Below are 13,276 nucleotides of genomic sequence, written 5' to 3'. Positions count from 1 at the left end.
ATCGCCTTGGAACTCTCGAATGTTGCTTCAAGTGGTTATGCTACCCAGAAGGTAAGCATGTATTTCTTTACAAAACAGTCATTTTTGGAATTAAATCAAAGACCTGAAAGGCTGGGGTTAACTTTATGATTTTATAAAAATGGAAATATGACTAATCTGCCTGACATTTAAAGAACACACAGATTCACTGAAATCTAGACCCTGCTCCAAAAACATCACTTAGAATTTCCTCCTTGAAGGATTTGGTTGGAAATATTCCCATCCTAAACGTATTGTCAGAGCACGTTTCAAGATGTAGCTAGAAAAGTAAGGTTTTGCTCTGCTAGTAAGATGTATTTCTGCAAAATATTTTATAAAAATGGCATTTCTAGCTAGGTAATATGAATTCGGCCTTCTATAAGCCTTCCCTCTAGTTTTTGAGTTCAGTCAAGATTGGCTATGTGGCCCAATCTGAGAAAAGAATATTTGCCTAAAAGTTGATGTCATGGATTTTTCACATTTCATTTACAAGGTTACAGTCTCCATGGATGATAGTAGATTTCATCTGAGTTTCTCTGACTATATTTCAATTATCTAAAATTTCACTCCATAAATTGTGTCTAGTTACCGTAGTTGTTCTCTCTAATGCAGGGGTCTCCAACCTTGGCAACTGTAAGACTTTTTTTTTTTTTAATTTGATTTATATGCCACCCTTCTCTGAAGACTCAGGGCGGCTTACAATGTGCTCAGCAAAAGACTTGTGGACTTCAATTCCCAGAATTCCTCAGCTTTGCTGACTGCGGAATTCTGGGAGTTGAAGTAGACAAGTCTTAAAGTTGCCAAGGTTGGAGACCGGTGCTCTAATGACTCTCTTTGACCTTTAAGATCTTTGGGGAAATCTCTTCTCTCAGTTCTGCCACTATCAGAAACATGTGACGAATGTCTTGAAGAAGATCTTCTTGAAGAAGACTTTCTTCCTAGACCCTAACAATTGGAATTCTTTAACTGGTGAGGTCTGTAACATACCATTCCTTCCTACCCAGGTGGGATGAGTCAATGTAATTGGGACAAGATGGTTCCTCAGATAACCTGATCCCATGCTATGAAGGGCTTTAAAGTGATAACCAATATCTCAAATTGGACCTGGAAGCAAACTGGTACCCAATGCAGCTCATGCAGCAGAAGTATTATATGTGCAGTCCTTAAGGTGTCCAAAACTGCTTACATGGCTACATTGTGTACAAGCTGCAACTTCTGAATACTCTTCAAGGGTAGCTTCATGTTGAGTCAGGGGTGAAATCCAGCAGGTTCTGATAGGTTCTGGAGAACCGGAAAATACCACCTCTGGCTGGCCCCAGAGTGGGGTGGGAATGGGGATTTTGCAGTATCCTTCCCCTGCCACGCCTACCAAGCCACGCCCACCAAGCCATGTCCACAGAACCAGTAGTATAAAAAATTGGATTTCACCACTGTGTTGAGTGTATTGCAGTAGTCAATATAGGAGATGACCAGGGCATGACTGACTGACAGAAAAGCTTCCTGGTCCAGGAAAAGGCGCAACTGGAACATAACACAAAATTGCACAAAGATCCTGCTAGCTATGACTGCCACTGGTCCTCAAGTTAGATTTATCCCTTGTCTTCCTCCAGCAGCACTCTAGATCAGTGGTCCCCAACCTTTGTGACTCTGTGGATTGCAGTGGAAATGACACGGAGGGGGGGACAGTTTCATCTGTGCAACCTAATTCTGCACATGTGCAAATGAAGCTTTGAACGGTCACGTGCCACCTGTGCGGACTGGTTCCCAACAGGCCAGAGACAGATAACTGTCTGCAGACCAGGATTTGGGGAGCCCTGCTCTAGATCACTTGATCCTTTTCAGCTCTTTCAATTTCTTTGAAAACACTGTCAGGACTGATGAGCCAAGAGAGGTCCCATGGAGGCATGATCCTGTCCACAGCCTCAGTTGCCTGCCTATTCCAGATAGTGGCCAATGCCTCAGGAAGACCGTGTAGCAGAGCCTCAGGTATAAACCCCCAGTTTCCTTTGGAACACTGCAGGATCCATCAGTCACTGCAGGTGAACTAATCAAATGGGTCCTACTTCCCTGTGGAAGAGAACAGCACAAGAGAATCTTAAGGTCACCAGGGTGGGATCTAACCATGGCAGAAGGGACAGCTATAGCTTCTCCGTCAGATCATGTTGGCACTGCTTCAATAAGAAAATCATGACCAGTGTGTGGCCACTGTTTTGAGTCAGGCCATGAATGACCTGGGAGAGGCCTGTGAAGCCTTAAGCTGTCTCCAAGCAACAGCAAATTGAAATCCTCCAAGATCATAAGTTTGGGGAATTCCACAGCCAGCCCCTGGCCCCCAGCGACTTAAGCAGCAGAGAAGCTGACATAGTAGCAACTATCCCACCTGCTCCCGTGAGCCTATTTTCTGAAACAGGGTCTCACCACTGGAAACTTGTAGAGCAGTGGCCGTGAAGATCAGCAGCAATTTCCAGATGACAACTGCCACATCCCTCGTGTGCGCTGGGGCTCCACCTGGTTTCATACCCTAAACCTGGCTGGGCATATTTCACAGAGGGAACCCCCCTCTTCTTTCCCTATTGAAAGTGAGTGAGAAGCAGGGAGTTACCTATGCAGTTCCAACGGTAGGCCAAAAAAGTTAAAGGATTGCCTAAAATTACTGCAACGTTATTTGACATTTAGATGAACATTCAGAGACAAAAGCATATCCAGGTGTTTTTGCCCCTGAACGCTTCAAGTGCTTCTCTTTCAGCACTCAAAACTTTCATCACAACAACCCAGAAGTTTAAAAAAAAAAGAAAGAAAGACTGAATTTTCACTATCTTTCACTGTTGCCCCAGTGACTTTGGGAAATACTAAAGATGAATGCCGTACCCTACCCTTATTTGTTTCTTACTAGGTTTCTCTACACTATGGGGGAACTCCCTTGTCAAAGGGAAATTCAGGTGTCAATGGGAAATTCACATAGCAAGGGGGGAGCCCCTGACATGTGATGCATTTATGATGAAGGGGAGCTGTAAATAAAAAATGCCCAGATGTGGATTAGCAAACTTTTGCAGATGTAGAGAATTTAACTTGCTCTCCAGGTGGCAAATTTTCTCACCAAGGGTTCAGTTTTGGACAGTAGGAGATTTGAATAAGCTGGGGATCAGCTGGTATAGAGAACCCAGTTCAAAAGAACTGACTTTTCCTGCTGCCAGGACCGGTAGAACGGTCTCACTGTGCCCACAAACTGGAAGGAGCACTATATCCATATTAGCCTAAGAAGCCCAATAGGAGCTAGAATAATTCCATCCCCAAAAAATCACCTAACTGGGATACTGCCCAAATGGTTACTGAAGCATGTCAGATCACATGTATCGTTAAGGTGCTATAGCTCGTGGCTTGCTTAAAGGGTAAAACACATCTTGGACAGCAGAAGAACTAAGGAAGATGAAGAGGACATGGAAGAAAAAAGAGATTATGATGGCACATTGGTGCTATGGTTAAATGCAAGTGGGCAAAAGCATATGTAGTTAAGGCCCTTTTTTCTATCATCACAATTTTGGCATCTCTTCTTTCATGGTTTGTAATGGACTGTGAGAAGAACCTCAAGAGACAGGATGAACTGCTGCAATATGGCAACCCTCAGCCCACAAAAGTGAGGGGATTGAGAAAGTGTCTCACAAGAGACCCTCCCTATTTCTCTGGAAAGTAAAGGCAGGGAGGGGGAAGCATGTTCAGATTTGTAAGATCCTGTTACTGTAACCTTATACTGTGTTTCCCTGAAAATAAGCCCTCCCCCGAAAATAAACCCTCCTCTGAAAATAAGCCCTCCCCGAAAATAAGCCCTCCCCCAAAACTAAGCCCTCCCCGAAAATATTTAATTGCCTGCGCAGTCGGTCCTTGCCATTTCCTCTGGTTAGGGTTAGGGAGACACAGCTGGAAATCAGGTAAGACGGCAAGAGGAGCCCCGTCTTGCTCCATGCACCCCAAAATAATAAGACCTCCCCGAAAATAAGGCCAGGCGCTTATTTCAGGGTTCAAAAAAATATAAGACAAGGTCTTATTTTTGGGGAAACATGGTAAATAAAAGTAGAATTACTGGTCATGGTTTTGGTTTCTGTTCTGGACTACGGGACTGGCACAATTCTGTGCTGCTATACCTTTGAAACACTTTAAAGCTCTAGGGAATTTATTTTATTTTATTTATTGCATTTTTAAACTGGCCATCTCCCTCACAGAAGGACTATGTGTTTAGTTATATGTAAGCCCCATTGTTTTTCCCATCCCATCCCATCCCAGTTCTCTTTCTCTGCCTCCCGTTCTCCCTCCCACCCTCAGCACAAAATACATCAATACAGAAGGGAGAGTTTTGCATAAAAGAAGAAATCCAGAACATGAGAGAGAAATATTATTAATTGCACCAACATTCTTTGACAATTTTAACAACTTTTCCTGAAGCATCTGAATTAGGTTTGTTGTCTCCTTCCAGCAAGTGACTCTAATAATTGCAGCAGAAACTTCAGAGCCAAGATGGAATCAATTATTTTGTCAACTAAAGTTATGACTGCCTCTCCAAAAGGGTAGAAAAATAACACCTGAAGTGCCTCTAGAGTTGCAGTTGATTTCTTCTCTTTCCTTGAATATAACTTGCAAAATTGCAGATCTCTTTTAGATGCCAGCTCTTGAAACATTTCCAAGACAGTGTTAAACATTTCCAAGACAGTGTTACTCCTATGTAAGAACAGTTGAAGTGTAAATTTTTGAGCCAATTCACAATTCCACCTGATCCACTTAAGGAAAATTTGATCTTGATTTTTCAGTGAGCCCACATACTGTAGAGAGAGGAAGGAATGGTCCTGAAAGACAGGAGGAAAAGGCAAGTCAGATAAAAGTTGCCTGAGTCTGGCCAAGAAAGTAATAAATGTCTCAGACAAGCCCTTCCCTGGTTCACAAGATAAAGGGAGGGAGGGGGAAGTGCATTCAGATTTGCAAGCTTCTGTTACTAAAGTTGTTGCAATAAAAATAATCCCAACCCATATGGCATTGATTTCTTAGTCTGGTCTATCTTGAGCGGCTAACACATATATTTCCATGTAGTTTCCTTGGCAACCAGGGGCATCCATAGAATCTGATGATATGCATTATGCTGTTGCAACCCAAACTCTTCCCTGTGTGTGTGTGAGAGTACACAGCACATACAATGCTAGTTTTCCCATTTACCACATTTTGTTCTCCGGTGGACAATGGCAATAGTTTACCATTGCCTACTTCAAGGATATTTTTGTCTTTTTAATCTAGTCTTCAATTCTGGGATTTCTTAGTGTCACCCATCCATGGACTAAGCAAGCCTTCGTTAGTGTATGATGTTTACTTTCTTCTCTGTTTACATTAATAATCACAATTCTCCCAAAGGTGTTTTTTCAAAAGGCAACTAGATTTTGTTTTTCCTTGAAGACGTTTCGCTTCTCATCCAAGAAGCTTCTTCAATTCTTCAGAACAGAACTGAAGAAGCTTCTTGGATGAGAAGTGAACCATCTTCAAGGAAAAAACAAAATCCAGTTGCCTTTTGAAAAAAAACACTTTTGGGACAACCATGAATGACTGAGAACCTCTATAGGCAATCACGATTCTCCAATTATAAGGATTAAAGAAGGCAGTCCTTCATACTACCTGTAATTAAATGAAACAAACTGCTACAATACATAATAAAAACAGATGTCACGAGAGATAGCAATGGCCTCCAGGAGGTTTACAGTATGACTTTAACAAAGAATGAGACACATGCATGAAAAAAGTTATATGTATCCATAGTTAATGACTTTAATGGAAGTTCTAGATTCAAAGCTAGCATGGAACCTAGCTTGAAAGAAAACTACAAGGTTATCAGTTATGTCAAGCAGGCAATTGTTGCCTGGTTTCAGGACTGAAAAATGCAGGGCATAAACTGTTCAATCATGGAAAGGTGAGAAAAGCAGCACTGGAATTAAACTACAGGATTAAACAGGATTGCCCTGGCATATTGACAGAGAACAATCATTTTAGTAACTTCATCTTAGCATGCAACAGTAGTTCTTATCTAGCCATGTCATGTTATGCTATGTGTCTGAAAGTTTATTCAGGTTTGATCCTAAGAATCTAGTCAAATATCCTGAGCTATTGATCAAATTAGTGCATAGCAAAATCCTAGGAAGCCACATCTGGATTTCCTAAGGCAGCTGGCTGGATACTGGATACTGGAATGAATGGTTCCAAATTCTCACCTGAACAGTTTGAATTGAATTGTCCTCTCTGTGGTATTGAGCCCATATATGTGGTTGACAATTATTAAATCATCCATTAATGTAATCATTGTTTATGTGAGTGAGTCAATGTATGATAGGACTTTACCCAATCATTTAAATATTTTGAACAAGAAGGGCAGAGAATTGTGTGACGGCATTGTAAAATATGAGCCAATAAAGCAAGATGTTTTTGAAATTTTTTTTACTACCGGTTCTGTGGGCGTGGCTTGGTGGGCATGGCAGGAGGATACTGCAAAATCTCCATTCCTACCCCACTCCAGGGGAAGGATACTGCAAAATCCCCATTCCCTCCCCACTTCTGGGGGAAGGATATTGCAAAATCTCCATTCCCACCCCACACTGGGGCCAGCCAGAGGTGGTATTAGCTGGTTCTCTGAACTGCTCAAAATTTCTGCTACCGGTTCTCCAGAACCTGTCAGAACCTGCTGGATTTCACCCTTGGTTTATAGTCATAACCAAGATCGATCCTTTATCCATTATTTGGCAGGAAGGGGTTTGGTGACAAAAGTTCACTAAAAAATGAAGAACTCAATGGCTGTCAGGAAATCAGGTTATGCTGAGAAGAATTACCCAAATTTTCTAGAGTGAAGCAAGTGTCATAAATTCATTCTGCCACCACAGTATGGATGAAATTGCCTCAAAATATTAGTTTTTCCTGACAACCACAGTTAATCCGTAGCTTTCAGTTAGTGGTCCTGTTGAGGATTCTTCCCTCCTCATGAAGTATATGTACTATGTATACTACGACTTGCTAATGTTGAAGTTAAGATCTTTAAATTTTGGTGTCTCTTGTGTTTTAGAGGATGCACCTGGTGCTATCTAAATTGCCAGCAAGAAGAAAAAAATCCCATCTGATGGATGGCATATGGGATTATTACTGCAAGTTCATCTCAGTCAGTAACTGAACAATTATTGGGAGTTGATGTCTTATGGTAAACAGCTTTACTAGAATTTTTTCAACTGTGAGATATGAAAGCAGTTAATAAAGATTACCGAGTCCTGCACTTTGAATTGTGCTTCTGCCACCTATCAATTGATGATGCAGTGCTGGCAAAGGCAGACAAGCATGCAGCATAATCATCATCATCATCTAAAAGTCAAAGGCAGGAGAATATTTTATAGTAGAAATATCTGTAAGAACAATATCTCACTTGTTCAAATCCCCAGCCTTGTGAATGCAGAAACAAACATGCTCTGGAACCGTTTGATACAGGTTTATTCAAGCTTGAGGCCTGGCACAAATGAGTACATAACAGTCCATTGCAAAGTCAGCGCTGGGAGCTACCGCCTCCCAGCACTCTATATAGGCGACGCCATGACCCTCAGTCCCACCCATGCAACCAGCATCCGGTGTTGGCATTCAGTTCCATGTTAGCAGTCCACCACCCAGTCTTAGGCTGCTGGCCTCCATCTGGCCTCCGACTGCTTCGCCCCGCACGCTGTTGCATCTGGAGCCAGCCAGCTGTGCACGTGAGAATGCTGCCATTGCTTCCCTCGCCGCGTCCGCTGCAGCCGGAGCAGACACTGTCCCAGCCGGGCACCTCGTCACTGCCCAGGTAACCGCTGCACCGTGTGGCTGTTCCTGCCGCCACAGCTATTTCTGCATTACCCCCTCCTTTCCAGGTATCGCAAGCCAAACGGGTCTTGACACAATACATAATAATAGTATTCATAGCTATGAAACCAGAAGTTCCTAAATAGACAGAGATTGCCCATTTTTGATAACAAAGGGGTACCTAACTAGATGATAATTATTTGTTCAGGAAAATAGGTTAAAGGATCAGTTCAGCCTGTAGCACCCCTGTTTTTAGAGATGTTGCAAAGTTTGACTGTCTTGAATCTCATTCCATTTTCAAATTATGAAGCAACTCTGAACAACATTGAGGTTTATAATTTTATTTATTAATTTTTAAAACTAGCCATCCCTCTTGTAGAGGGACTATGGGCAGTGTACAAATAAAAATAAAGAGATAAAAACTTTCTGTGTTGATCTGACTTAGCTGAAGGGAGAAGAATATAAGCCAAACAACTATTACCCTTGTTTCCCCGAAAATAAGACTGGGTCTTATTTTCCTTTGGATCCCAAAATAAGTACTAGGGCTTATTTTCAATGGGTGTCTTATTTTTTCCCCATGTATGGGAGGCCCATTTCTTCTGCTTGCTCAGGGTGGGGCAGGAGGCTGCGCAGCACTAGCATGCCACCACTGCCATGAGGCAGGGCGATAGAGCTGCCCCACATGCCTTACACCGGCTTACTTCAAGGCCCCCACAGCCAGGCCACCCATGCCCGACACCTGTCTTGCCTCACAGCTATGGCACCAGCACACTACTTGGCCTCCTGCTCCATTGCAGCCATAAGCAAGCAAAAGTGGGCTGGCAGCCATTGGGCTCCTGCTGCCATGGTTGTAGGTGCTGCTACCGCGAGGCAGTTCTCAGGGCATGGAGAGCCTGGCTGCAAGGGCCCTGAAGTGAGCGGGACAGCTCTACCACCATCCCACCTCGCCTCGTGATCGTGGCACCACAAGTAACAAGATGGAATGGGCAGGTGGGCAGCTGCACAGGCACTTAAATAGGGCTTGTTTTGGGGATAGGGCTTTTATTACATGCGTAAAACATGCTAGGGCTTATTTTTGGGATAGGTCTTATTTTCAGGGAAACAGGGTACTGCTCCTAGTTTTCAGAGGCTACTGGTTAGACCTCTTGGTTCAAAGGGCAATTCAAGCATCCAACTGAGAGATGTCTTCAGCCCAACTACCGATTTATGTAGTTATAGCTTGAGCTATAAGAAAGGGAAAAGGAGTGTGCCCATACAATCTCTGGCATGGTTGCAAAGACTACATCCGTGTAGGTGCTTCATCACTTCCCTCAGTTGTCCTGGAGATATGATGTGTAGTTAAGCTAAACTATAACTCCCAACATGAAGCTCACTGCAAATTCAAAGGGTTATGTACAGCCCACTTGTAGGGCACTAAACTGAGGAAGATTGAACACATACATCTTTATTTATTTATTTATTTGTTCAACTTGTATTCTGCCTTTCTCCGAAGACTCAAGGCGGCTTTTCTCCAGTGACATTATCTTTCTATCCTGCTTAATCAGCAATGGAGTCATCTAAGCTTTTAAATATTAACTAAAACAATTTTTAGTTGTTTCCTTTAATTGTAGATTTTTAAAGTATATGTAGGTGTTTTATCAGTATTTTGCATTAAAATATTAAAAATGTGTTTCAAGAAATTGGGGGAAAAATTTGCATGATAATACAAAATATGCCTTTTGTGACCTCTGCTTAGATCTGTTACCTGTTAATGGAACTTGCATTGCATTTAGGATACTGTGGGAAAATAAATAATACTGAGAACTGAAGGTTCTCAGTAAAAATATTTACTGATTTTTTTCCCACTGTAAATAGCAGATAGGGGAAAAAACGTGCTGTATACCACAAATACAGATACAATCATGATATGAGAAAAACGCTAAAATGTATGGTTTTTATAAAGAACCAACAGAACTAGACCAGATATTAACAGGCGTGGATGAAAAACTAATTAAAAATATATATAACTATCTATTGAGCATTAAAATGGAAGAAGAGCAAGTAAAGGAGATAATGATAGCATGGGCCAAAACTTTTGGCTACACAATAAGGTAGAGGTAAAGGTTCCCCTCATGCATATGTGCTAGTCATTCCTGACTCTAGGGGGCAGTGCTCATCTCTGTTTCAAAGCTGAAGAACCAGTGCTGTCCGAAGATGTCTCCATGGTCATGTGGCCGGCATGACTAAACACCAAAGGCGCAAGGAACGCTGTTACCTTCCCACCAAAGGTGGTCCCTATTTTTCTACTTGCATTTTTTACGTGCTTTCAAACTGCTAGGTTGGCAGAAGCTGGGACAAGTAATAGAGTTAGATAAATGGCAAAAACTGTGGGATAGGAATTATAAACTAACAATGTCAACTACATATATAGAAAATCTTTATAAAATGTTTTATAGATTGCATTTTTCACTGACAAGATTGGCAAAGATGTTTAAGGACATGTCCACTAAATGTTGGAAATGTAATCAGATACCAGGTTTGTATTATCATATGTGGTGGACATGCCCAAAGGCAAAAAAATATTGGAAAAAAATACATAGAGGGTTGGAAAAAATGCAACATATAGATCTAAAACCAGAAACATTTTTGTTGGGCATGTTACCGGAAAAATACAATAAAGGGAATACATACTTAATTTTACATGTGTTAACAGTAGCTAGAATTGTATTTGCACAACAATAGAAAAGTGAAGAGATTCCCTACAGAGGAAAATGTAATTAAAAAAAATATTAGAATGTGCAGAAATTGATAGATTAATACTTAAAATTAAGGAAAAGGAAGAAACTGAATACACTTTAACATTTTATCAATGGTTAACCAGTAAAAACAGAAGTTAGAAATATGGAAATGTAAGAGAAGGATTAATTTCATAAGGAAGGTTTATTAAAATGGATACGCAAATACTATTATTATTATTATGTGATCAATACTAATGTGATGAATATTATTGTTAATATTATGATTACTGTTTCTCAAAATCAATTGTACACAAACAACACACTGTTTATTCAGAAATGGAATTTTTTATATTTAATAAAAACTTTTAAAATGGTAGGGGGGAACTTGCTGTATTAAAAATTTTGAAGATGCCAGGTATGGGTGGATGAATGAATACGATTTACGTTCATATTGAAACTGAGTTACCGAATGTAATTTCATAGGCAATAGTGTGGTATTTGATAATATAGTTTTTATGAATTATTGGAACTGAAAAATAAGGAAGAGTTACATCTTAGCACTTTTGACTTTTAAATCAAATAAAAGGAAACATTTTAATCTTATATTCAGAATTTGATCTAGAAATCTTTATAGATATTGTTGATTGCTCAGAATTTAACTCTCTGTAATTTGTTTTTCAAAACTATTGCTATGGAAGTCAACATGTTGCTGTAACAATGGCTGGTAAATTTCTACTTAAATGCAAGATCAGCTCTGCTCCAGATATAAATGCCATCTCACGTTCCCTATATGTAAATAAAAATGATTACTATTACATTTGCATAAAGCACTGTCATTTCTGGTAAAATGTTTGCAGGTCATAATTTTACAGAATCTATTATAAATATGTTTGACTATGCAGTAATTTGTATGTTACTTATCAGTACATTTTAATATATATATATATTAACTATTAAGAGTCCATGCTAGCCATTAGTACTTTATAATTTAAAACATAATTCTCTTATTTTCCTTTTTTACTCAAGTAAAATTTTACTGAATTTTACATTGCTGTACTGAAAGATGCAGTTATCTGTACACAGTTTAATTTCAATGGCAAACTTTGGTTTATACTTCTATTAGAATGAATTGGATTAAAGAGTATACTATGTGGCTTTCTTTTGTCCTTAATTTTCCATAATTGGGCTTTTCTGTATTGCAGCCTTAAACATTGTGTGTTTCAGATTTCATCTCTTTTCTCTGGTTTGGACACAGTGGTAGTCTGAGGTTTTGTCTGGTCCTTGCTTGCCTTGGCTCTGAATTGGTGGCTTCACCTGGTTCTTTACCTCTCGCACCCATGACAGGAAAGTATACACCAATCACTTTGGTTTTCCTTAGCAAGCTTTTCAAGTCTGTAGTTTCAGATTTATAATTTTTATATGAGTCCTCTCCAAACTCTTCTCCTTTTATTTGACACTTTCTATCTGACTTGTTTACCAATGGACCACTTCAAAGAACTCATCAATGTTACCGATATAGGTCTAAAACAAGGGTGCCAAACTGGATTTTTTTGAGGGCCAGATCAACATTGTAGCTCTCCGTGAGCCGGCTGGGGGTGGTGGTAGATGGGATAGATGCCTCCCGCAGCAATTTGTTGGCCAAAACAGGACACGGGGGGCACGGGTGGTTTCTACTTATCTTTACTACCAGTTTGCAACGGGAGCGCGCGTATAACAGATAATCAATTATGATGTCCGGGAAGGTGGACGAAGCCTCCTGCCGCTTTTTCTAAAGAACCGGACAGAACTGGGAGCTACCCACCACTGTCAGGGGATCCATCTGTCCCCTCCATGCCTTGTTTTCAGCCTGGATGGCCTCCTGCAACAGTTTGCCAGCCAAAATGGGGTGCTGTGGGCCAGTCTTTTGTTATTTTCAGGGCAGCTCCGCGGGCCACATCCGGCCTGCGGGCCTTGAGTTTTACACCCCTGGTCTTGAAGAAGAGGGGTATACGGTAAGTCCTTCTCAAAGAGGTGTTAGCCAAGTCCAACCCTTTCCTACATGCTTCCCAAAGGGGTAAGGCAGGGCATGGATCCTGCCCACGTATGACAGAATTCTTATCCTATTCAAAACAAGCCAAAATAAATTCTAGAAAATATGTCTAGATTTTACCTCAGTTGCTTCCTCTCATTACCCACTAGGAATCAGTGATTTAATCTGCAAAATGCTAGCTGTAGCATAGCATTCCACAATTATTATTTATTATTATTATTATTCATATTTCTATGCCGCCCACTCTCCGAGGACTCTGGGCAGTTTACATCAAAGACAGTATACTAAATAGCATATTGCCCCCAACAATCTGTGTCCTCATTTTACCCACCTCGGAAGGACAGAAGGTTGAGTCAACCTTGAGCCGGTGAGATTTGATCCGCTGATCTGCTGAACTAGCAGTCAGCTAAAATAGCTGCAGTTCTGCACTCTAACCACTGCGCCATCTCGTCTCTTTTTTTGTTTTTCATTTGTTTTTCTATTTTTTTGTTTTTTTTTAATTGAAAAGTTTTATAGGAAATACAAACATTTTCTCCCCCCCACCCTTCCCCCCCTCAACCCCTCCCACCCCCCTGCCTCCCACCCCCCTTCCCCTCCTTCCCCCCCACCCCCCTCCCTAGACTTCCCAGAACAAGCACAGGGTATAGCATTCACAAACATAAAGCTAAAATATGCT

At 40.9% G+C, this 13,276-nt stretch overlaps 1 long non-coding RNA gene across 1 annotated transcript in view; it reads left to right on the top strand.

Moving 5' to 3' along the window:
* Nucleotides 1-11,456, top strand: part of LOC132709181 (uncharacterized) — a 28,494-nt gene extending 17,038 nt beyond the window's left edge. The window contains exon 3 of the long non-coding RNA XR_009620233.2: nucleotides 7,100-11,456. This is a non-coding gene — a long non-coding RNA (uncharacterized LOC132709181). The remainder of the gene's footprint in view (nucleotides 1-7,099) is intronic.
* The last annotated feature ends 1,820 nt before the right edge of the window (nucleotides 11,457-13,276 follow it).

Source organism: Pantherophis guttatus, chromosome 3 (genome assembly GCF_059756535.1).
Source record: "Pantherophis guttatus breed Tessera chromosome 3, ASM5975653v1, whole genome shotgun sequence".
In the NCBI taxonomy this organism is placed as follows: Eukaryota; Metazoa; Chordata; class Lepidosauria; order Squamata; family Colubridae; genus Pantherophis; species Pantherophis guttatus.
This window is presented reverse-complemented; position numbering and strand designations above follow the sequence as displayed.